Source organism: Equus caballus, chromosome 16 (genome assembly GCF_041296265.1).
Source record: "Equus caballus isolate H_3958 breed thoroughbred chromosome 16, TB-T2T, whole genome shotgun sequence".
NCBI classification, from domain to species: domain Eukaryota; kingdom Metazoa; phylum Chordata; class Mammalia; order Perissodactyla; family Equidae; genus Equus; species Equus caballus.
The window spans coordinates 16,282,263-16,306,155 of NC_091699.1; the positions used below are offsets into that span (position 1 = coordinate 16,282,263).

The 23,893-nt window shown below is 36.7% G+C and overlaps 1 long non-coding RNA gene across 1 annotated transcript in view; it reads right to left on the bottom strand.

Moving 5' to 3' along the window:
- Positions 1–3,163: 3,163 nt before the first annotated feature.
- Positions 3,164–23,893, bottom strand: part of LOC111768292 (uncharacterized) — a 32,651-nt gene continuing 11,921 nt past the window's right edge. The window contains exon 3 of the long non-coding RNA XR_011427179.1: positions 3,164–3,296. This is a non-coding gene — a long non-coding RNA (uncharacterized lncRNA). The remainder of the gene's footprint in view (positions 3,297–23,893) is intronic.

Below are 23,893 nucleotides of genomic sequence, written 5' to 3' on the forward strand. Positions count from 1 at the left end.
TCTCCAGAGATTCAAAAAAAAGTTTTTAATCTATCTATCATATAGCATGCTTAAATAAGCATGCAATGTTGTCTAAAACAAATAAAGATTACAAACCAGAAAATCAATAACCATTGTAATATATGGGCAACTAAAGTCAATACAATCAAACAATGAAAGGATATTTACATCTACGTAGAAAAAAAAAACAGAATAGAAAATAAAAAGAAATCATAGCCTTGACATGTTATATAAATAATGATTTTTTTCCCTGTCTTTCTAATTATTTTAAAAGTTACAGAAGTAATATAAGCTTCTTGTAAAACGTCAAGCCACTTGTATACCAATGTTCGTAGCAGCATTATTCATAGTAGGTCAAAAAGTAGAAACCAGACAAACGTCCACCAACTGGTGAATGGATAAACAGAATGTGGTATAGCCATACAATGGAATGTTGTTGAGCAGTAAAAAGGAATGAAGTGCCGATGCCTGCTATGCCATGGATGAGCCTCAGGACCATTATACTAAAAGAAAGAAGTCAGTCATAAAAGATCTCACATTGTATGATTCCATTTCTATGAAATGTCCAGAGTAGGCAAATCCACAGTGACAGAAAGTAGATTAGCAGTTGCCAGAGGATGGGGGAGGAGAAAAGAAGAAACGGTTGTTAACGGGCACAGTTTCTTTTTGGGGTGATAAAATGTTCTGGAATTAGACAATGGTAATAGTTGTACAACTTCGTTAAATATACTAAAATCCACTGAATTGTTCCTTTAAACGTGTGAATTTTATGGTATGTGAATTATATCAATTAAAAAAAAACGATGTTGAGAAAAAAATGGTTATTTATATCCTCCCCTTCCTGAGTGAGAACTAGCAGGTTTTTACTTTTCCCTGCTTCGCCCGCCTGCCTGGTTTTGTCATTGTTATTCCAGGGCTATCGCAGATTGTCGCACAGGTTCTAAGGCTGCCCAAGGGTGCCGGCCAAGAGCACAAGGAAAGTCTGAAACCCTAGCCATGCACTCATGCTACTGGGAAGAAGGGCTGACTTCTCCTAATTCACACAAACGTGCCTTATGGACCAGTCTGGCCTTAATCTTTTTAAAGGGCTTTTGGGGCACGGGAGGTTGGTAAATACATGTATTTAGTCTACTATCTTGGGATAAGAGTCAAGCCCTTCATTTTACTATACTGCTATAACGGATTTATTAGAATGAATTATTCTCCAGATGGGAACACTCTTTGGCCCTCTCTTGCAAGTTGACTTGAAAATTATCCAATTGATCATACAGCACGTTTCTAGTTTAAACGTGTGTTATTTAGTTCCTTTAATTCTGCCTTTTTTATTTAAAAAGGATTCAATGTCCTGTTCAACTCTACACTAAGATTCTCTAATATGGCTTTATATTTGATGTCACCACAATACCACAACTACCAAGAGGATTTCCTCGTACTCACTGGTTCTAACAATGCAACTTTTCTGACAGCATTCTTGTAGAGACTTCAAAAGAGCTCAAATAGTAGCATTCTCTCCACTAAATTTAATCAGTGAGTCAACATACACTTGTTGAATTAGTATTATGTTCAAAATAACACTCTATTCCAAACAGGAAGAACCCCCCAATCCTAGTACTTTACATACAAAGTGCTGTGTGCCTGGTACATAGTAGGTACTCAACAAATATTTGTAAATGAACCAATGAAGTAAGAGCAATTTGTTTATGTGTGAAACCTAAAGATTAGGTCCTGGTGGGTAACCATAGAAGTTAATAGGTTCTTCTTTCTACCGACAGGGAAAGAAAGGAAACTACCTGATGTAAAAAATGTGATATAATTAGTGACTACTTCTAAGATAAATCTCAGGATTCTGGCAAACTGACAAGTTTTTGGTTTAGTGTGCAGTATTGGTAGTGTTTTTTTCTTCAGCATTTTTTTGGTTATTGTTGCTACTTTGCCTTCTTGTTTTTGAGAGAAGTATTTACTGTTGACTTTCAAGATGACTCAAAAGTACTTCTATCTAAAAATTGAAAATCAGTGGTTCTCAAGTCTAGCTGCACACCAAACACTTAGTGTTTCGTTTTTGGTTTTTCGTTGATTTGTTTGTTTCTAATCCCAGAAAGGTAGACTCTAGGATTCCTAAAGTAATTAGAACCACTTGGTTGAGCTCATGAATCTTAAATTTAAGAAGCACCCTAGGGGCTGGCCTGGTGGCGCAGCCGTTAAGTTCACATATTCTGCTTCGGCGGCCCGGGGTTCGCTGGTTCAGAGCCAGGGTGCAGAAGAAAAAAAGAAGCAACCTAGGTGATATTTTAAATTTTATTTTTAACTACACAAATTATACATGAACAAATTTTTCTTATAAAAAATGGAAAGATTTCAAATAAAGCCAAATTCTCATCATTATTCTCAGTCTTGCTTCCTTCTTTCCTTTCCTGACTTGGATGCACTTCTTATGCACATTAAAATTTAAGAACCAGCGGCCGGCCCAGTGGCTTAGTGGTTAAGTGTGCACATTCCACTCTGGCGGCCCGGGGTTCATGGGTTTGGATCCTGGGTGTGGACATGGCAGCGCTTAGCACACCATGCTGTGGTAGGCATCCATGTATAAAGTAGAGGAAGATGGGCACAGATGTTAGCTCAGGGCCAGTCTTCCTCAGCAAAAAGAGGAGGATTGGCAGCAAATGTTAGCTCAGGGCCAATCTCCCTCAAAAAAAAAAAAAACAAAAAAAAAACTTAAGAACCACCACTATAACAAAAGGTCAGAAGTGGTAAACTGAAGAATTTTGTTAGAACTCAAAATACAAGGCCAGATTTTCAGTGTTGCTCTCTAGCATGTGAATTACAGAATCCAAGTCCCAGTCAAGACAGAAGAATCGGCTTTTCAAGTATTTAAGGGCCATCATTTAAGATGATATCTTACCAAAAGAATCTCTTCCTTCTCACGAAAAAAAAAAAAATTAATTCCAATTACTCTCAGTAAGAAATGTGAGCAATGGAAATAGTAAACATATTCAGTATGTGGGGGAAACAGTTGGTATTCAGTAAACAGCAAGTAATTTATTGACTTGGCAAGTCTCCCTTGAACTCCAGCATGCAGTTAACTCTTACTTACCTAGGAACAGATTTACTGTTTTGCAAATTGTTTGTACTGTCACGGAGCCTTGTCTTCATGGTTTTGTTAAATTCTAGGCTAAGAATAGTACGCCTAAGAAAGCAGTAGAATTCATCCAGCTTCGTTCTTGGTTAATGGCGGGATAGTACACACTCACTGTCACATCCTGGTTAAGCACAGCCTCTCTGCCACGCACTGTTCTAGCCTAAAAGACAAAAATCTTGCTTTTAGGGAGCTTGCAGCCCTATAAAGAAGGCAGACCAGTTTAAAAAAAAAAAGTAGAATATAATGGGATAAGTGCTATGAAAGTGGCATTACGTGGTGCCATGGGGTTACGTAGAAAGGGGAGGAATCTAACTCAGGTTGGGGAAGGGGATGGTTAATGGGAAAGTTAACCAAAGGTGTAATACCTGAGCTTACTCTTTGGGATGTATAGAAGGTAGCCACACAGGCATATTTAGGAGGTAGGATCTAAGGCCTTAAAAAACACACACACACACACACACACACACACACACACACACACACACACACACGGGCTGGCCCCGTGGCTGAGTGGTTAAGTTAGTGCGCTCCGCTGCAGGCGGCCCAGTGTTTCGTTGGTTCGAATCCTGGGCGCGGACATGGCACTGCTCATCAGACCACGCTGAGGCAGCGTCTCACATGCCACAACTAGAAGGACCCACAACGAAGAATATACAACTATGTACCGCAGGGCTTTGGGGAGAAAAAGGAAAAAATTTAAAAAAAATCTTTAAAAAAACCACACACACACACACACACACAGCAGAAACCATTTGCACTAGGGAGCAGAAGTCTAAGCTGACACTCAGGTTTCTGAGTTGAGCACAGAGGGGCTCGGTGGGAGCCATGCTGAGTTTTAGGTGTTTAGGGGGATGTCCAAGTAAAGATACCCATAGGCAATTGGCTGTCTGTTCCTGTAACTTTGGAAAGGGGTCAAAGATGGGAATACAGTGTGGAGTTGTCATTGTTTACCTAGCAGCTGAGCCCATTGCTGTGAATGAGATGACCAGGGAGAGAGCAAGACGGTGAGCAGGCTGAGAAGAAACCTCAGGGGAAAGTGAGCTTTTAAGGGATAGGTGGGATCTGGGAAGGAAAGCTAGAGAAGCAGAGAAAAGAAAGACGAGAATGGCCTGGTATCATGGACGTCGAGGGAAGAGAGCAGATAACACTCTCAGACGGCACAGAGAGGTCAACAGGACCGGCCTGGTACCTTTGGTGAAAGACAAGATGGAGGCAGAAGCCACGTCAGTCAGAAACATTTACTGAACACCTACAATGTACCAGGCATTGTAAGGTGTGGTGCTATTTAATCTTCATTATAGCCCTCTGAGTTAAAGCAGTATTATTATTAAGATTGTCATCTCCATATTACTGATGAGTAAACTGAGGCACAGAAAGGCCTGGACCAGAGTCATATAACTAGTTTGCAACAGACATAAGATAACTCTACCTAACTCCTGAGTCCAGTCTCTGGTTACCAATTGTAGTGAAAAAGTGGAGATAACGAATGCAGATGGATCTTCAGAGACGTTTGTCAGTGAAGGAAAGAGGGTAGATTTTACAAAGGCGACTAAACAACTAAACAACGTGACTAAACAACGTGGAGTTTTTTGTTTTTAAGATGAGAGAGGTTTGCACATGATTTTAAGCTAAGGAGAAAGAGCCAGAGAAAAGAAAGAAAGAGAAGTCTCATGAATGAAGGAGTTGATGCTTTTCTAGCCATCCTTCTATTTCTGTCTGGATCAGAATATATCTGGAAAGAAGCTGTCAGTTTGAATAACTGAAGCTATTTGGGTACTGAATAAGTATGTTTTATGAAAGATATCCCCTGCAATAAATGTCCATCCAGTCTTTTCTCACTTGGGAATCCATTAATATAATTAATATAATTCATGATGAAGTACACTGAATTTCTTGTTCAACTGCAATTCACAGCAGCACTTGCCATATCAAACTAGGTCATATCTACGTTCAAGGCGAATATTAACAGTGAGGGATAGGCTCCATTTACGCTCTTCCTTCCTATGTTCACATTAGAAAAGCTAATACCTTTCTTCCTTTCACCGGTTGCTGTGCTCCAGTGAAGTGCCTGGAGTTCTTTCACTTGCAGCAGAAAAAGCGACTGTTGCAGATCTCTGAGCTGACCCTGTTTTGGGACCAGAAATGATTACTTTCAGTTCTCCCAAATCTTACTATAAAAAAATACATGCCAAGAGTAGTTAGGCTTTATTTAAGTTGAGCTTCTAGTGATGATACTAAAAAGGGCGATAAAATCCAATGTTTTTTGTTTATAAAGGACTTTCAATGAACTCCATAACTGGAGCTCTTTGTCAATTCCTCTACGAAAGTTTACAGTTTCGTAGCTCTGGTGAAGTAGTGGCTTGTAAATCATACTCCAGGTCATGACTTTGTACACTCAAGACAGATATCCTTAGGACCTACTATGCCAAGGCCCTAATGCCAGGGCTGTGGGGCAATGCAGAGAACAATGCATACATCTTCTTCTAGGAGCTTTCAATTTTCCTAGAAGAGATTAGATGGTTACAGAAACGTCTAGAATTCAGAGTAATAAGGGGCCAATATAAATGGTGATATGGTGTTAGGTCACCTTAATTTTTTCCATTTAAAAATAATTAACAACAGTAATGCATGAATTTATTTTTGCTGAAGGGAATACAGAAATATCTAGAATAAATTGTAAAAGTTCCCTTTTACTACCTCCCTACTTCCACTTCCCTTCTCAGACTGCGACGTTTCTTGCTAGTTTCTTTTCCGTGGATTCTCCTGCATGTAGAAGAGCAAATGTACTTTAGCGTACACACTTTTATAGTTTTAGTATATAGTTTTTTTAGCATAAATTATTCGAAATGCATTTTTCTGGGAATTTTTCACTTAATAAGGTCTTTTCATGTCAGTACATATAGATAATTCTTTTTAAGTCAGTATAGTATTACTACAGAATACATTTTTAAACGTATCTTACAAAAGATAGTGAAATAAAATGACTAAGTTCTAAAAGTTTGATTGGCAAACAGTCGTGATTATATTAAATTACTTCCATGCTTAATTACTTGTTTGAGAAGACCAAGCCTCAAAGAAACTTTCTCTTACTTTTTTAATTGTTTAAAAACATAGATTTAATGCACTATTTTGAAATGTTTTGCTTAAAACCAAGCGTTCTTAAAAAGAATACTTAAGTAGAAAATACTGGAATACTACCTAACAAACATATATTATTGAATGCTGTGCAGTCCATGAGGCAAAAATAGAATGAAATAAAAGAAAAAGGCTCTTAACTATCTAAGGATAATGGGAATTCTTAGGTGTCTAAGGACAATGGGGGTTCTTTTTAAAATTTCAGTTCTTTTCTCATCATTGTTAAAATAACTAAAATATTTTTAAAAAGCAAAATGCCATCTATGTCTTGTTGAAAAATATACTTGTAAATACACATATATAGAAAAGTGCCTAGAGAAGATAAGTTCATGTTTTAACAGTGGTTATCTCTGAGTGGTGGGTTGTATTCAAGGTGATTCTTATTCTTTACCTTTTCCAAACTTTCCAATTTTAAAAATAATGAGTACATATTAGTTTTTTTAATTAGAAAAAATTGAAGCAATGAAATGAATTAGTAATAAATGAACTGAATGACTATGTATCTAGATTTGAGAAAAAGAACTGTGCCCTTTTTATCTTTATATTTCTCTATATTAATTTTACCTGAGTAGCTGTCAAATTGAAAAAAATTTTTAAGACCAAAAAATAACATTGGACCATTAAGCGCAATGTATAAAATTATAACCTTGGGTCCAGTAACCTTAAAAATAGACTTGTAATGCGTAAGTAAACACAACATCCGAAGTAATTTATTCTAGCACTATTAGGCCCGCACACAAAACACATTCTTATTTACTAATAAGTTAAATCTCTTTTGTTAAATAATATTTTTTATTTATAATTAAAAAAATTTAGTTTTCAAAAAAGCTTATTCTTGTCATTTCCAAAAAAAGAGAGGGGAAAGGAGAGAGGAAGCTGTGCCTGCTGGGAAAGTTGCAACATTCAGTTCATAAGTCCTTTTTGCTTTAGATATTTTTTTCAACTACTTCTCTTACATAAGAGTCCTGTAATATCTCCATAGGGAGAAATAACACAAGGCTACATTATGCCTTTTTAATTTTTCCTCCAGATAGTGTTTACAAATCAACATGTAGGAATGACTCCATATTTAAAATGATTAGCCAACTTTGGTGTCCATTTGCCATTAAGGACAATTGGTAATTTTAACAATCAATGAGGGTTTATTTTAGGAGAAAACTTACTGAAATTTTCAGGAAGTAACCTTTTTGTTCTCAAACAGCTGTCATTGAACACCATTCTATCTACAACAATTATAATTATCTTTGGTGACTTTTAGCATTTGGCATCGCTCCATTATTGTTCAGTTAAATATTTTTCAAGTTTGCTAGGACTTTTGCCCACTGTGTGCTTACGGCCCTTTGTTGTCAATATGTATCTTAGAATTCACCTTTGTGACATTACTTTTTTGTATTGTGGGAGAGTGTAATTTCTGAACTGAATTGCCTGAAAATCAAGTAATATTTATTAGGAAATTGCAGTACATGTCTACAAGCTACTTACAAAAATATGCTTACGATTTATTCCATTATATTTGGCAATAGATATTCCCTTCTCTCTTTTTTTAGATCCTTGCAAAAAATTCCCAGTTTAAAGAATTAGCTAACGTTTAGTGGACAGAAAGAGCAAAGGGCAACATGTGCTGTCATTTTGATAAATTGAATTGAAAATTGTGAAAAAATTTCTAAGTTTAAGTCAGCCAGACCATCAGTGCAGGGGATTGATTGTCAAAAACCAAACCAAACCAAACCAAAACAAACACAGAACGATTTTTCATGCCAACGGAAGTCACAAACATGTTAGTTTCGCAGCCATCCAAAATGAGTACTGTCTAGAATAAAATAACAAACCTGAGGTCCTGTAACACACCATTCAATTTAAATCTTAAAGAAGACTTCGTGTGTGTTTGTTTAATTTTGAAAGGAAGCAAATATTTGTCTTCAGAAATGATTAAGTATTGAAATACAATAGCTTATATAATAGCCAACTCCATCTATAAGAAAATATAATGATATAATATTAAAGGCCTTGATCGCTATTACTTTGTTACTGTATTTTGTGGGAAAGAATTTATTTGCCATGATTTTATTCAAACCAAAAAGGTATTTGGAAAATACTTACGAATTATTACTCATATTTAAACCTCGTATACTGATACCAATGAACATTTCCTATACCCTAATACTTTTCTGAACACTTGCAAACCCATAATTAACCTTTCAGACAAAAAAATATTGGAAAGGATTTAGAAGGGCTAGTAGGGTGAAACGGAAGCAACATCAAAACTCTCCAGAGGGGGCAGCCCTGTGGCCGAGTGCTTAAGTTCGCACGCTCTGCTTCCTGGGCCTAGGGTTTTACCATTTCGGATCCCGGGCGCAGACCTAGCACCGCTCATCAGGCCATGCTGAGGTGGGGTCCTGCATGCCACAACCAGAAGGACCCACAACTAAAATACACAGTTATGAACTGGGGGCTTTGGGGAGAAGAAGGAAAAATAAATAAATAAATAAAATCTTTAAAAACAGAACAAAACTGCAGAAAGTCAAAGCAATTTCAGCTTTGCGTTATATATTTAGGGCATTGTCAATTTACACAAATTACCTTTAGGCTGATTCCCTTGGATGCTCTTCTCTCTGTTATGTCACAACAGATAGTTTTATTTCTAACCCCAATCCCCCAACTTCATATAATCAAATCCTGGATTGTTTTTGAGGAGAAATAGTAGCTAACAAAATTGTTTTCCCATCGCAGGAAGTTGAAAATGGAGAGCATGCAATATATTATTTAAAAAGTGGATGAAAAACTTTCATAAAATTTTAAATTGACTAACGACTTGAAGACAAATACTCCAAATTGTTAAAAGGTTCTATCTCTGGGGTATGGAACACGGGTGATTTTTCTTTTCTTGATATTTTCTGAATTATTCAGAAATTTATGTATTACTATTATAGTTAGCAAAAGAGGAAAACATGGGGACAGAGTATCTCATTGATCATTAAAACGTGAATAAAATATGTAAAATACGGAATTTTTCAAAGAATTTTAAAAATTACTTTTGTAAAATAATCCAGGTCTCCAAGCTCTTCCTCTCATTTGTGGAACAGAGAGTGTATTTTGGATCGAAACATGGAACATTCCAGACAATGTGAAATCTAGAAAGGAACTGCACCTGTATCCCGACACAGCGCCAAAAAAAATGTAGCTCCTGAATAAATAGTCTTCCTAAATTAAGAAAAAGAATTAAAGTCCAACTTCCACTTACTACTACACACAAAAGTGAAAGTTTCACTCTGCCATGAATGTGGCAGAATTCGTGCGATAGTAATTCTTAGTAATAAAGTATTTTTTCAGAGTTTTACTACACTAAGCAGTTTTAAGTGGAAGAGTAGATATTAAAGAATATAACTCAGTGCTATAACTGAAAACTTGATGATCTTGAATTAAACTATAACTGTTTACTTTGTGGATTTTAAGAACTACTTGATTAATTATTTCCCTCAAAACTACTCCTTGTACCAAACAGAGAACATCGTGTATTTGAGAATTTGTTTACCTAAACTGATGCTCTTGCTAGAGATGAACTTAGCTTCAGCAGAATTTTCTGTTAGAAGAATAACATTTACATAATGGCAATTCTAAAAAAGTCATCTTTTTCAAAGGAAAAAGTGAAGCAGTGTATGTGGAAAGCTGCAAAATCTGAAGTTACAGGCAGATTAGGCAAGGGACATTTGGTATAAAACAATTAAATCATAGCTAAAGATTTTCCCAGCGAAAGTAGTAATTAATATATGGAACAAACTATTAATATAACCTTTTGTAACAAGCTATTAGTACAACTTTTCAAAAATAACCAGAAGTTGTAAGAGAATTCCGACTGAGGAGAGGCATGACATAAAGAGGGAAGTTGAGAAAGAAGGATGAGTATGTGACTGGACATGTGACTTTGCCATTATTTTTATTATCTTTGCAGAAAACCTCAGACTAACGAGGAGAGAGGATTGAGAAGACAAGCTAAAATTTAACTCTCTAGGCTAGATCTTTTGCTTATCATATATTTTTCCTTTTTAAAAAACAATTCTGTGTTTGTTTTTGGATGTATTTCATGGTAGAAAAATCTCCCAAATATTCTATAGTTTACAACAAAAATTGAAAAGCAAATGAACCGCGTGAAACTATTCTCAGACATAGATAGAAGACAGATCAAAAGGAATCTTCACCTTCTCATTTTAAATTTCAACAGAAGTGTCGTAGGTTTCTTTAAAGTGTGCTGCTTCAGCTGCACTCATTTGTGCAGTAATCTTAGCAAATGCTTCAGGAACCTAAATTACTAAAACCAGTTCCAATCTAGTAAAATGATCTGTATTTCTTTCTTCCTCGCACCTTTTGATTAATCCTCCAGTTTTCCATTTATCAGAATTTGAAGCTGCTAGGTACCAGAGATACACCACCAAACAACTCAGAAGAGTTCCCCAGGCTTACTATACATCAAGTTCTCTCTCAAAAAAATTCACAGAGGTTCTAACGATCTCTACAGTGGTATAAAAAAATAATTTCTCCTTTCTAATTTGGAAAACAAGGACTTTAGCCACCATTTATTTCTTGGTAATTTTCCACATGCCAGTCATCCTATCTTGGAACGCCTCGATCTCAGACCAAACCCCTCTACTGGTGTATGACTTTTCCCATGTGACCCTTTAAATAAATTCTAAGATTTTTCCCATAATTAATTAATCTCAGAAATCAAAATGAAACATGTCACCAGGGTCTTATTTAAAGCCAAGAAATTTATTGGCTATTATCCAGGCTTCTTTCTAAATTAAACAACCCCAAACACTACTCTCACCATCCTTGCTTCTTGCTCTTAGAAATTTTCTCTCCAGAGAACTGGGGCACATATAAGAAAGAGTTTTGACATGTCCACGTTTTAACCAGGACCACATTTTTATTTTATTTCAATGATACATAAGAAAATTTTTCTCTAAAATTTCCATATCCATGTACTTTTAAAAAGATACATGCAATAGAAATTAAATTCCCTATCTTCAGTAGTAAAATGGTATTAGATATCATTTTTCACTTTTTGAATGATCCGAAATAGAGCAGCTCAAAATCTTTTCTCAAAGTCCAACTCTTTAGGCCTGGTAACAATTTAACATACAACTAAATCTTTATGATTTATAGATGGATTACTTGAATTATACTTTATCTTTGGTGACTCAGCTCTTCCTCACCTTTGTCACTTAGCCAGCTTCAAGAATGCTGAAAAGGAAGCTGAACTGAGGCAGGGTCAAACATGCAGAGTCTAATTATGGTGTGTGTATGTCCCTGTGTGTGTGTGACAGAGACAAAGACAGATTTAATTCCCAAGTCAAACTCAAGATATTGTCCATTTTTTGAAAAAAAGTCTGTCTTTTGTTGAGGCAGATAAAAAAATCACATATAACTCAAGAGAAAGCTGGGCACCTTTTTCCTCCCTTCTTCCCCTCCTCCCTCCCAGGAAGACTTTTTCCTTCCTTTCTTTTTTCTTCTCTCACGCCTTCCACTTCCTTCATTTCCAAAAGTCTCATCTTAGCTGAAAGCAAAGGATTCTTTTGCAGCGAGTAGATGGGATGCCCTCTCATCCAACCATCAGTTTGATTGTACCTGGTCCTTAGCGAGACCTTGACTGGGCTGTTAGGACCATGACATGCCAGCCTCCCTGCTCTGCTGCCTAGCTGTCCCATGACAACTGTAGGCTCTCCACAGCGCTGTGCTGATGCTCGACCTCAGAGCCTCACGAAGCCAAGCTTCCTTTATCTCCTTCTCCCTCTCCCTCTTGTTCCCTCTTCTGTCTTCCACGTTTTTCTTTTTCTCTTTGTCTGCCTGCCTGCCTCCCTCTGTCACTGTGTCTGCTCTTCTCTGTCTCTGTTTCTCTTTCGTTTATTCACGTCCTCTCCTTTTTTCTCTTGGAAATGTCTATTATTTAAAACATTTTCTTTCCTGAATTTAGATGAGAAAGCTGTTGATTTAATAAATTTCTATTTCTTTAAAGATATAATTGTTATAACTTCTAACTTTTTTGCTGTGTCAGGGACCTTTGATAGAAAGAAAGCATTCTCACTATGGCTTAATTACTGCTTAGAAAACATAGGATATATTCAAAGTGGCTTCTGTGAATTTTTTTTAAGTTTCTTATGATAATTTTAGAAAGTATCATAAACATTGAAAAACAATTATCCTTGGATAGGGTTGCCAGATTTAGCAAATAAAAATATAGGACACCCAGTTAAATTTAAATTTCAGATAAACAAAGAATAATTGTTTAATAATTATAAGAATTAATAATAAAAGAATAATTGTAGTATAAGTATGTTCCATGCAATATCTGAGACATATGTATACTAAAAAAATATTTGTCATTTATCTGAAATTCAATTTAGCTGGGCATTCAGTATTTTATGATTGACCCTTTATAGTATGTGTAGTACTTACAAGCCAGGTGTGTTTAATTTGGGGACAAATTGTATTTAGAGCTCCTTGCTGCTTGTGTATTTAGAATTCCCTGGTGCAGTTTCCCATTGAATTTTACAGCTCCCGAGGACGACCATCACATATAGGTAAGTGACAGTGAAAAACTATGATTAAAATTAGTTAATTTTTCTCCTCACTTGTTCTGGCCTGAGGCTTTATCGAAGAGAACAGTGCATTTCTCATTTATTTGTCCACCACTATTTCTGAATTCAAAATAATGTATTGACTTTATATTTTCCCCCTTGGGTATATATTTTATTTCACTTCCTTCCGATTCCACCTAAGTATGATTTAAGGATAAAAAAGTTCCTACATATTCAATTCTTTATCACCTCCCTCTAAAACAGGCACTTATTTACTTAATAAACATTGTAAAAGGGCAGCATTTTTGAACCTTTTGTAAAACAGTCAGCCTTGTAGTTGCACTAGGTAGATTTTTTTCCTTAATCTCTCTCTTGTTTTAAAATAAAACATCTGAAAGTAAGTGTTAGTAACTATAGTAGTAATAATAGCTAATATTTATTGAGCACTTACCATTTGTCAGGCACTGTTCAAGCATTTTATATAAAAAGGTTTAATTCATTTAAATCCCCAAAACCAATAAGGTAGGTGCTAGGATTACCCCTACTTTAGAGATGAGAAAACTGAGGCACAGGGAAGTTAGGTAATACCCAGTTTCCTCTGTTATTAGTATGGTAGCTTTGTCACCATTAATGGACCGATATTGATATATACTATTTTTAAAGTCCACACTTTATCCGTATTTCCTTGGTCTTTGTCTAATGTCCTTTTTCTGCTTAGGACCCCATCCACATACCACATTACATCTAGTTGTCCTGTCTCCTTAGGCTCCTCTTGGCTGTAATAGTTTCTCAGGCTTTGTTTTTGATAAACTTTACTAAAGTTTTGAAGAGTGCCGGTCAGGTATTTTTTAGAATGTCCCTCAATTGGGATTTGTCTGATGTTTTTCTTGTGTTTAGACTAGGGTTACGGGTTTGGGGAAGGAAGACCACAGAGGTAAAGCACCGTTCCTATCATACCATGTCCACCTTGATTGCCTGGCTTAGGCGGTGTTGGTCAGCTTTCTTCACTGTGAAGTGACTCTTTCTATATTGCACTCTTTGGAAAGAAGTCACTATTCCCAGCCCACATTTATGGGGTGGAGAGCTATAATCAAGCTGTTATTTTAATAACAGTTTTATTGAGATATAATCCATATACCATACAATTCATCTATTTAAAGTGTGCATTTCAGTGGTTCTCAGTATATTCACAGAGTTGTACAAATATCTCCAGGATCAATTTTAAAACATGTTCATCCCCTCTAAAGGAAACCATATCCCCATTAACAGTCATTCTCTTTTTTGCCCTCTTGCCTCCTCCTCTAGCCCATGGCAACCTAATCACTTTCTGTCTCTATAGATTTGCCCATTCTGGACACTTCATATAAATGGAATCATGCACTATATGGTGTTTTGTGACTGGCTTCTTTCACTTGGCACAGCGTTTTTGAGGCTTGTCCATATTGTAGTATGTATCAGTATTTCATTGCTCTTTATTGCCAAATAATGTTCTGTTGTATGGATATACCACATTTTGTTCACCCGCTCATCAGTTGATGGACATTTGAATTGCTTTCTTTTTTTGGCTACTATGAATAACGTTAGTATGAACATTCGTATACAAATTTTTATGTGGACATATGTTTTCATTTCTCTTGGCTAAATACCTAGGAGTGGTGTTGCTGGCCATAACTGAGCTATATTTAAAGGAAGAAAAACACGGCTGACTAGGCTGTGGGCTGTGCCTCCTTTCAGTTATCCATACAGGCTAGAAAAACCTAGCCAATTGCCCTATAAAACCATAACACAGGGTCCCGCCTCTAATCTGTTGGCAGGTACCCAAATTGCAAGCATGTTGACCAAGATGAAAGAAAACAGCTTTATAAAAGCCTGCCTAGACATTCCATTCTATAAACCTATGGTAAATAACACAGTTTATATGCACTGAAAAAAAATACAGACCCCGTATGTATCACTAGTTTCTGTTAAAAAGTTATGGTGAGAAAGCTGTGCCTGTTCGAGGTCTAGACGTTCTTCTAGGGGCACAGAGTAAGTTGTTGACCTAGATTCTCCTTTTGAAACTCTTCTAAGCCTAAACTGTCACTATTAGGACCAAGTGTTATTTATAAAGGAAACAGGAACTAAGGATGGAGAAGTAGCCACTGTTTTCTACTGCAAGGGATATATGTATCATCTTAAGAAAGCATTTGGCAGAAGGAAAAAAAATAAATGATTATACAGCTTTAAGCACAGACACCTCTACAGTGGAGAAAGGAGGACGGAGGGCCAGAAAAAACAATGGATCCAAAGTCTAGAACACCACGCTTCCCATTAACTACTCATGGTAGAAACGAATTCAATTCAGGAAAGTTTCAAAAAGTTAAAGGTATTTATCATTCTCCTATCCTTGGTGGGAAGAAATTAAACCTAAGTAGTCTGTGATAGGTATCGTTTAAATTCTTCTCTTAAAAATAAGCAATCTATCAGTGCTTCCATATAAATGCCTTCGACCATACCCATTATTTCTTTGAAATATAGTCACCAAAATTAAGTAGGACACTTTTAGGCCTCGTTCTTTAGCGGAGAATAAAAAAAAGGTGGAAATAAGTCTGTTTTTAATGAATGATAAAACACCAGAAGATAGTGGTCCACATAAATATGTCATGTCTTCTCTTTCTTCTGTTCCTTGTTCCCTCCCCAATGTTCTATTATAGGCTCCCCAATGCCACCAAAGCAAAAGAACTGTTGGCTGATTGCTAACTGACCTACTTCTGTATCACTTGTAGGATTACGCTGACTCCTGATAGAAGAGATACTTATCAAGCAGTCCGTGAAAATGCAAGTGACAGGCTGGTCAGCGTGTGTGAGAGGTGTGTCAGATGAGGATGTTACACAAAAGAAAGTGTGAGAGGAAATTGCTTCTCTAAAGAATGCAGTCACGGTTGTATATCTCAAATAAAGTCCTTAAAAATGATAGTGGCAGTCTAGACTAGTGTATGGTTTGAAATAAGGGATCTCTGGCTGCTATTCAAGTGGCAAAATCTGAGGAAATAGCCAGAGGAAAAATTTAGCTCAGGAAGAGAGGTAGAATCTCTTTGCCTGGGGATGTTTCCAAACAGACTAGATGCACCTCTGCCTGGAATGATGTAGATCAGAGCTGGTGTGCGGAGAATGTGTCTCAGGTGTGCAGAGATAGAGATCATTTCAGCCCGAAGGGAAGCTGGGAAGGCCTGCGGCTCACAGAGACCCAAGGCTGATCATCTTTGCACAAGCGTCCTCTTGGACTTACCCCTGTGTGCCATAGAAATGCCATTTTCTACATGCTCCACAATGTGAAAAAGGTTGAGAAGCTCACATTTAGATGGAGCTTGCCAGAAGTTGACCTAGATGATTATTCAGTAAGGATATAATAAATAATCCATCATTCCTCGTCATGAAGATAAAAGATGATACAATAACTACAAGTCATTTTTTTATATAGCTTTAGGATTTGATTTTGTCTTTAGATCAAAGTGTGGTCACCTCTAATATCCTTGGGGAGTGGGAATTGCAGCGTTTTAGCCCAGCATTGGAGAATCAGCATCAAGCAGCTCTAGCTGCTAATTTAATGTGTCTCTTGGTATCTCGATTCTGATAAGTGGGGTTGCACCCTCCTCCCCTCTGCCTGAGTTCCTGTCTTGGCATTTTACCTGACACCCCAGGCCTCTAGAATTTAGGCCTGTTCTTACAAGTCTCTCCTCCAGAGGAATGAAAGTCTCTGCTCCTGAAATAAAGCCCAGGGCATTTCAGGAAGGGAAAAACCGGCATCTGTAGATAAATATGGCACGTTCAGGGAGATTGCAAGTAGTTTAGCATGGCTAAAATGAAGAGGAAAAATCTGAGAAGAGTAAACAATAAAATGGGAGAGGTAAGTAGGGTGCAGATCATGAAAGACCTCATATAGCACGTTAATGTCAGGATGTATATTATGTCCCCATTCTGCTGAGGGCATTGTGTGGATACATAGATATTATGTATGGCATACATAAATACCATGCACTTTTTAAAATCGACTTTTTTATAAAATAATGCATGCTCATTATTGAACATTTGGAAAATATGATGAAATTTAAGAAAAAGATAAATATCGCCTATCATTTTGTTACCCAGATAGTATCACTGATAATATTTTGGTGTGTGTCTTTCCAGATTTATTTTACATGTATGATACATCATTATTTAACGTAAGTAGAACGGTCTACTTCTTTCACTTAACATTACATCTTGTACTTTTCCCATGCTGCTAAAATTCTCCTAAGACAGAGTTTCAATGATTGCATAAGAGTTCATCTAAAGTAGTACAATTTATTTAGGCATTCTCCTAGTACTAATATCACATTGTTTTCAATTGTTTTCTTCTTATAAGTAACAGTGCAATAAATATTCTTGTAAATAAATGTCTAGGTCACAGGGCAAAAACCTCAAACTTTTCTTTCTAAGAATTTTCAAATTATATTCCATCAAGGTTGTATCCATTCTTTTTTATATCAGAGTATCTCATTACATCCTGCTCAACACTTAAAATAAGATTATTCTTTTATTTTGTGAATTTGATAAGCCAATAATGGTATCTTTTTAAATTTAAATGTATTTGATAAATAATGAAGTGAACATCATTTTTAATGACCATTTGTATTTTTTTCCTTAAATGGCTTGTTAATGCTATTTTCTTATTTTCCTATTGAAATGTTAGTGTTAGACTATTAATGTAAATGCCAAGTGAACTTTTTATGTATGGGCATAAGTTAGGTATATCTAAGTAGAAGATATTATGCTTGTAAAAAAAATTGACAAAAATCACTCTGAAAATCTAATTTAAGAATATCTTGAAATTATTAAATTTCTTCGTTCTTCTTCATACTCATTGATATTAAAAGTAAACTAATAATGGACAGATGACCTTTAAGATAATGCTACTCACTAACCTAAATAGAATTATCTGCTGCAAGTATGCTGTTATTACAGTTACTCCTTTTCTCAAGGGTTAAAAATAATCAAATGTGTTTTGGACTGGCCTTGGTGGCCTAGTGGTTAAGTTCAGCACACTATGCTTCTGTGGCCTGGGTTCCATTCCCAGGCACAGACCTACACTGCTCTGTTAGCGGCCATGCTGTCCTGGCAGCCCACATACTAAAAAATAGAGGAAGATTGACATGGATGTTAGTTCAACATGAATCCTCCTCAGCAGGAAAAAACAAACAAATGTATTTTGCTTGAAATATCCTATCTTCTGTCTTCTTCTAGGCTATAGCCTGCCTGTAGGAATAAATATATAGAAATAGCAATGATGACCACAAAAGATTTTTTAAAGAAGACCAGGTGAAAACACTCAAATAAGGATTTGGAAGTGTGATTTGGCATAGAAAACTTAAATGCGAATAATCTTCTCTACTTAACCCAATCACACTCACAACAGAGAGGAAATATACAATACGAACCTGGAAAGACCTTTAGATGAAAGTTAAAATACAAGATCACAAAGGATTTTTCCTTCCCTTACTTAAGCCAAATGGACAAAATGAAGAGAAAAGAGCAAAGAATATACAACTTATGCTGAAAGCATGTAAGAGTCTCCATCTCATGCTACAAACTTCAAGAAATATTATTAGATATAACACAAACTTTATCAAATTAAAAGAAGCTGCAGGGAGTAGAATCTTGACTTTCTCTCTCAAGAGAGAAATGCAGTGTGGCAGTCAGTAGTCAGAGAAAATTCTGGAAAACCTAACTGAGATTGGGTGATATGAAGACTGGAGATACAGATGACAAAAGGTAAACAACTTCTGACTTGAAGCCCCTTCCTCTGATCTTAGATAAATAGTTCATGAGCCTAATTTAGAAAAACTCATAGAATTTGCCTCTTTTTCCCTTTGGCCAGGTGGAAAGTGAGAGAGATGGGGTTTTTAGTTTGTTTGTTTTGCTTTTTAAAGCAGCAATTAAAGTCTTTGTATGGTGGGTGAGAGGGAGAAACATTAGGCCACACCAGACTGAAAGCTGAAACACCCAATGCTTTCATAAAAATATACCAGCTTGATAACCCTGAAACAGGGAAACATATTGGAACTGAAGAGGACCTCATTGCCCTATTTGTCTACAAGGACAGACCCTCTGCTCCCAACTCAACAGAATGACCTCTGTATGCAGGGCTCATTAGAGAGTGGTGATGAAGCTCCATGACCTCATCTGCTCCAAGTCTCAACCCTTTCAAGCCCCTTCCTGCTCCCACAGGCAGCTAAAAGATAGAAGAAAACCACAACGCATTCACACGAGCCCTTAAACTCGTGTTCTGAGGGGATAAACAATGTTCACCAAAATAAACAAGGTCTGGAGTCAAGGAGAATTTGCCTACATTATTTTGGGGCAAAGAGGCCAGGATAGGATTGCTGTGCCAAAGATGAGTAGGTAAAACAAGCTGAATGGGACCTGTGCAAACACTTGTTAGTCTGGCCTCCATAGACCCCCAAAAGGAAAGAAATGCAGTAAAGAATCCCAACTGGAAGAAAAGTTACCCTGGAAAGAGAAAAAATATTTAGATATTATATTCTTCACACTCTTGAGGAAATTAGGGAGACTATGAAATCCCAAAATAAAAGAATAAAGTCCTAAAGGAGATGAAAAGCCTAGGGAAAGAAACTGAGAAGACAATACAGTCCCAGAACAAAGAAATGTGTTAGAAACAAAAAGTTACAGAATAAACACGTGGACACCAAGTCAAAGATGTAGTCAGCAACGGAGAGAAACGCTTCTGAAATGGTTCGTTCAATTTGCATATCAGAGGATTTCAGGGGAAAAATAATAGAGAATAATTAACACTAAGAAGAATACTGGTGAAGCTGCTGAAGATAAAAAAGAATTCCTCCAGGCCTCCTGGAAAAGAGGTCAAACCCCCTACACAGTGAAAAGGAGTTAGACTGGCTTGAGTCTTCTCTGCAGGAACTTTTATCTGAGAACAGCACAGCAGTATCTAAGCGTTTTGCGTGATAAGAGTTTTGACTGAAAAATTCTATACCCAGTGTCATTCAGACAACAGATACACACAGATAATAGATAGCCTCAGATAGGCAAGGATTCTGGAGATAAACCATTTCTGAAAAATCTATTTTCTGGTATAATTCAGTTAACCAAGAGTTGACATAAAACGAAAACCTTGAAGGTCTGAGTCACAGAGTATGCCTATTTTCAACTTTACTAGCTATTGCCAAAACGCTCTTCAAAGTTATTTTTCGGATTTATACTGTATCAAGCACACACGGTAGCAACTTTCCCACCTGTTTGCCCTCACCTAGTCTTGTAAGAGTTTAAAATTGTTTCCAATCTAATGTGCGCAAAATGGCCCCTCGTTACTGTTTTAGTTTGCATTTTCCTCATGTGAAGCTCTGATTGCTCCCATTTCAAACACAAACTGGATATTACAATCCATATCAGGACCTCCTTTTTTCCTTCAACAATATATCGTGGAGGGTTCCACAATTCCCCTTCCCTCCACCCCTCACCGACAACAAATTCTGTGAAGGAATTGTGTAGGAAAAATATTCCTTTCTTCCTCGATCTTCTTAATTGAACTAAGACTCAGTAACGTTTTAATGGAGCATCAAGTTTAAAATCCTGAACAATATGTGGATTTTCTTTTCCTTGATTTAGTGGACCATCCAATGGATCTTTCTTTTCCAACACTATGTCACTGCTCGAGAAGAGAAGCTTTACCTGAAAACTGGCTGTGGTTTCACGCACACAAAAAGTGAAGATTTATAAATAAACTATTGATTCAGCAAAATTGCTTAATTTTCAGTTACTTGTAGAACCATAAAGTATCGTTTCCTTAGATACCTAAGTACTATTTTATTGGGCAAATCCCTCTGAGATAAGTCAAACTGCACCCTAAGCGGATTATATTTTATGGTCACTCTCCAGTTTTATAACTGTTTGGAGTCACCCACAGTTTCCCTGTTTCATCATTGTAATTTGGGTTTGTCTGCATTTCTGTCAAAACACATTTTCTCCTGCTGAGGATATTAATGATAACCTAGCAAGGAAAACTAGGAAATAAGCACCTAGTATGATGACTGGCACCATAATAGGTGTTGAACAGTGAAAATTAAGTTCTGTTTTCTGATTGAATTTCCTATCATGTCCATCCCTTTATCCTATGTTGTATTTGAATTGTCATTTAAAATGGTGACATGTATTTGTATCATAGCCATATGATGATCTCCATTACTGGGTCTTCTTAAAGTCGTTCCATTTTTCTAGATCCATCTTGCAAAAAGATATGTGGGTCAGTGCAGATGAGATACAATTTTGCATATTATGTAAAGAAATCTGATGTGGATAGTTTCTTCTAATAGCCTTTCCTGAGCAGCTACATCACATTTCCCCCTACGCTAATCCTTTAGGATCGTGTCTTTCCCCTTGATCACAAAACAAACTTACGTGCACAGAACTCATACCCAGGAGCCATTTCCACTTGAATTGGAAAGGATTAAGTACAGGTGGCCAGAATACTAATTCTAATCTTGGATTTTGCTTTTCTCATTCCAATTTGAATTTTTGTTTACATTCTAGTTAACAAGGTGGATTAAATTCATGGCTTTACCTTTATTCTCCCTTGAAACATCATCAAAATGACAGAATAGGAATTTAAAATGGCATAAACACACTAGTACAATGGGAATGGGAGAGGAGACAACAATGGCTGGAAGATTTCACAAATTTCTAAATAATGGGAAGTAGAAGGACCAGTCATCACTCACTTAGTAGAGTGGAGAAAGCTAAAACCTAAGTCTACAGATGGCAGAAAGCAATGAGAAGAGAGTTAATTCATTCTTTAGAATCCTGGAAATTTCAGGAATTGGAGGCAACAGGTGAACCTTCAGATGGGGAGGACTGAAGACTGGTTGAAAGTCTGTATCGAGAACATTTAGTTCCCCATATGTACTCTATTACTCCTCCCAGCTAAGTGACTACTCCTCTCTTACCCTATACAGGGATGGAGATTTAGTCTTTGAAGAAATCAAAAGAGAGAGGGAGGCTCTGGGTGCAAGGACTATAGGCCTGATGGAGGATGTAGGTGAGCAGTGTGTGAAAGGACCTCCTTTGCTCTCCGGCATCCAAGCTTATATCTTCCTCTTCCCCCAACCAGCCCTTCAACTCCCTGCCCTTCCACCCACCCTCCAGCCCCCAATTTCCCCCAGGCAGAAGATTGGATAATTCTCCCCTGGAGAAACTACTTCAAGAGAAAAAAACATCTATAGACACTGACAACTAGGGGCATCTGAATGAAACAAATGGGCCCTACTGAATCAAATCACAGTGAAGCCAACAGTCAATCAACCCTGCCCATGCTTCACTCTTAAATATAATCTGTCAAAGATCACTAAACATTTGAGGAGCACCTCCAACATGAAAGGCACACAAATATTCAAAAAGACAAAAACAAATAATCTGGGGGGGAAAATAACTCAGAGAAAAGAAACAGAAACAATGTAGGGAGTAGAAAACAGATTCAATAATATTCTGAGAGACAAAAGAGTATTTACTGCATCTTTGAAATAACAATCAGAAACGAGAAAGAGCTCTTGAAAATTTAAAACATGATAGCTAAAATTAAAAACAGTCGATATAAGAATTAGGAGATTCTAGGACCAAAGTAGAATTAAAAGACCAAGAGGTGAAAAACAAGAGAGAAAAGATAAGAAAATTAGAGGATCATGCCAGAGTTTGAAAAATAGGAATTCTAGAAAGAGAGAGTAGGAACAATAATGAACTATAAACCATTGGGAAAAAATAAAAAGAAAAATCCATGAGTGGTTCATACCAAGAATAGACAGATGATAGATTAGACAGAAAGATAGATAGATAAATGATAGACAGATAGAGGGTAGGTGTGTAGACAGAAGAATGGATGAACGGATGGATGGATAGATGGGAAGAGAGAGGAGGGCTCTTACCCTTCTTGAGTAGAATGCTGTGTGCTTACTGGTAAATACAAAGGAAGTGCAGGAATTATATCACCATTTGCAACCATCAAAGTAAAGATTGGTTCAGGCAAGAATCATCAATGGATGCAAAATCTAGGGGGAAATTTCAGCGATGAAGAGGATAGTAGCATGGTCTTAAAGTGTCTTCCCATAGATTGCTTATTGCAAAGGAAAAAATAACTACCCAGTGGAGAAAAAATTGAATAACTCTTTGACTGGTTGACCTAAATTAACATCACAGTGAGGGGTGGATGGACAGTACGTGTCTCCAGAGGTGATGCCCTAAAAAGCACACAACATCACTTATGTTGTCTTCTGACCAGGAATGTATAACTTGCATCTAACTGCGATGAAACATCAGGAAACAAAATAAGGAGTATTCTATTTGAAATCAAAGGGAGACGGGCTTTATCTGGGGGAAAAAAAAAAAGCATCATAAAAGACAAAGATAGGCAGTGGAAATGTTCCAGATTAAAGGAGACTGAAGAGACATGACCACTAAATGCAATGCCTTATTCTAGACTGGATCCTGTACTGGAGGGAAAAAAATAATATAAAAAACATTTTTGGATCAACGGGCAAAATTGATCCATTGGAATATGGACAGTAGATTAAGGTATTGTATCAATGTTAAATTTATCAAAGTTGATAATGTATCTATAAATATAAGATAATATCTTTATTCTTATGAAATAGATATTCAAATATTTAAGGATAGAGGGCCATTATGTATAGAAATTAGTTTTAATGGTACAGAAAAAAATATTTTTAGTCATGTGTGTGTATGTGTGTGTGTGCGTAAAGGGGCAAAAGGTTAAGAATAGGAGAATCTTGGGGAAATTATATGATTACACTCATATAATCTGTTACAAATAAAAAGTTGTTAAAAATTGCCTCTCACTCACTTTTTCTCAGGAAGCTACTAGACGATGTATTCTAACAGAGAGGTGGAGTAAACCAATTATAAAGAAGACAGAAATCCAGGAAACTAGGGAACCAACATTGGAGAAAGGGAGGCCAACTCTCAGGATAGTGGGAAAGGCAAGGCTGGCAAC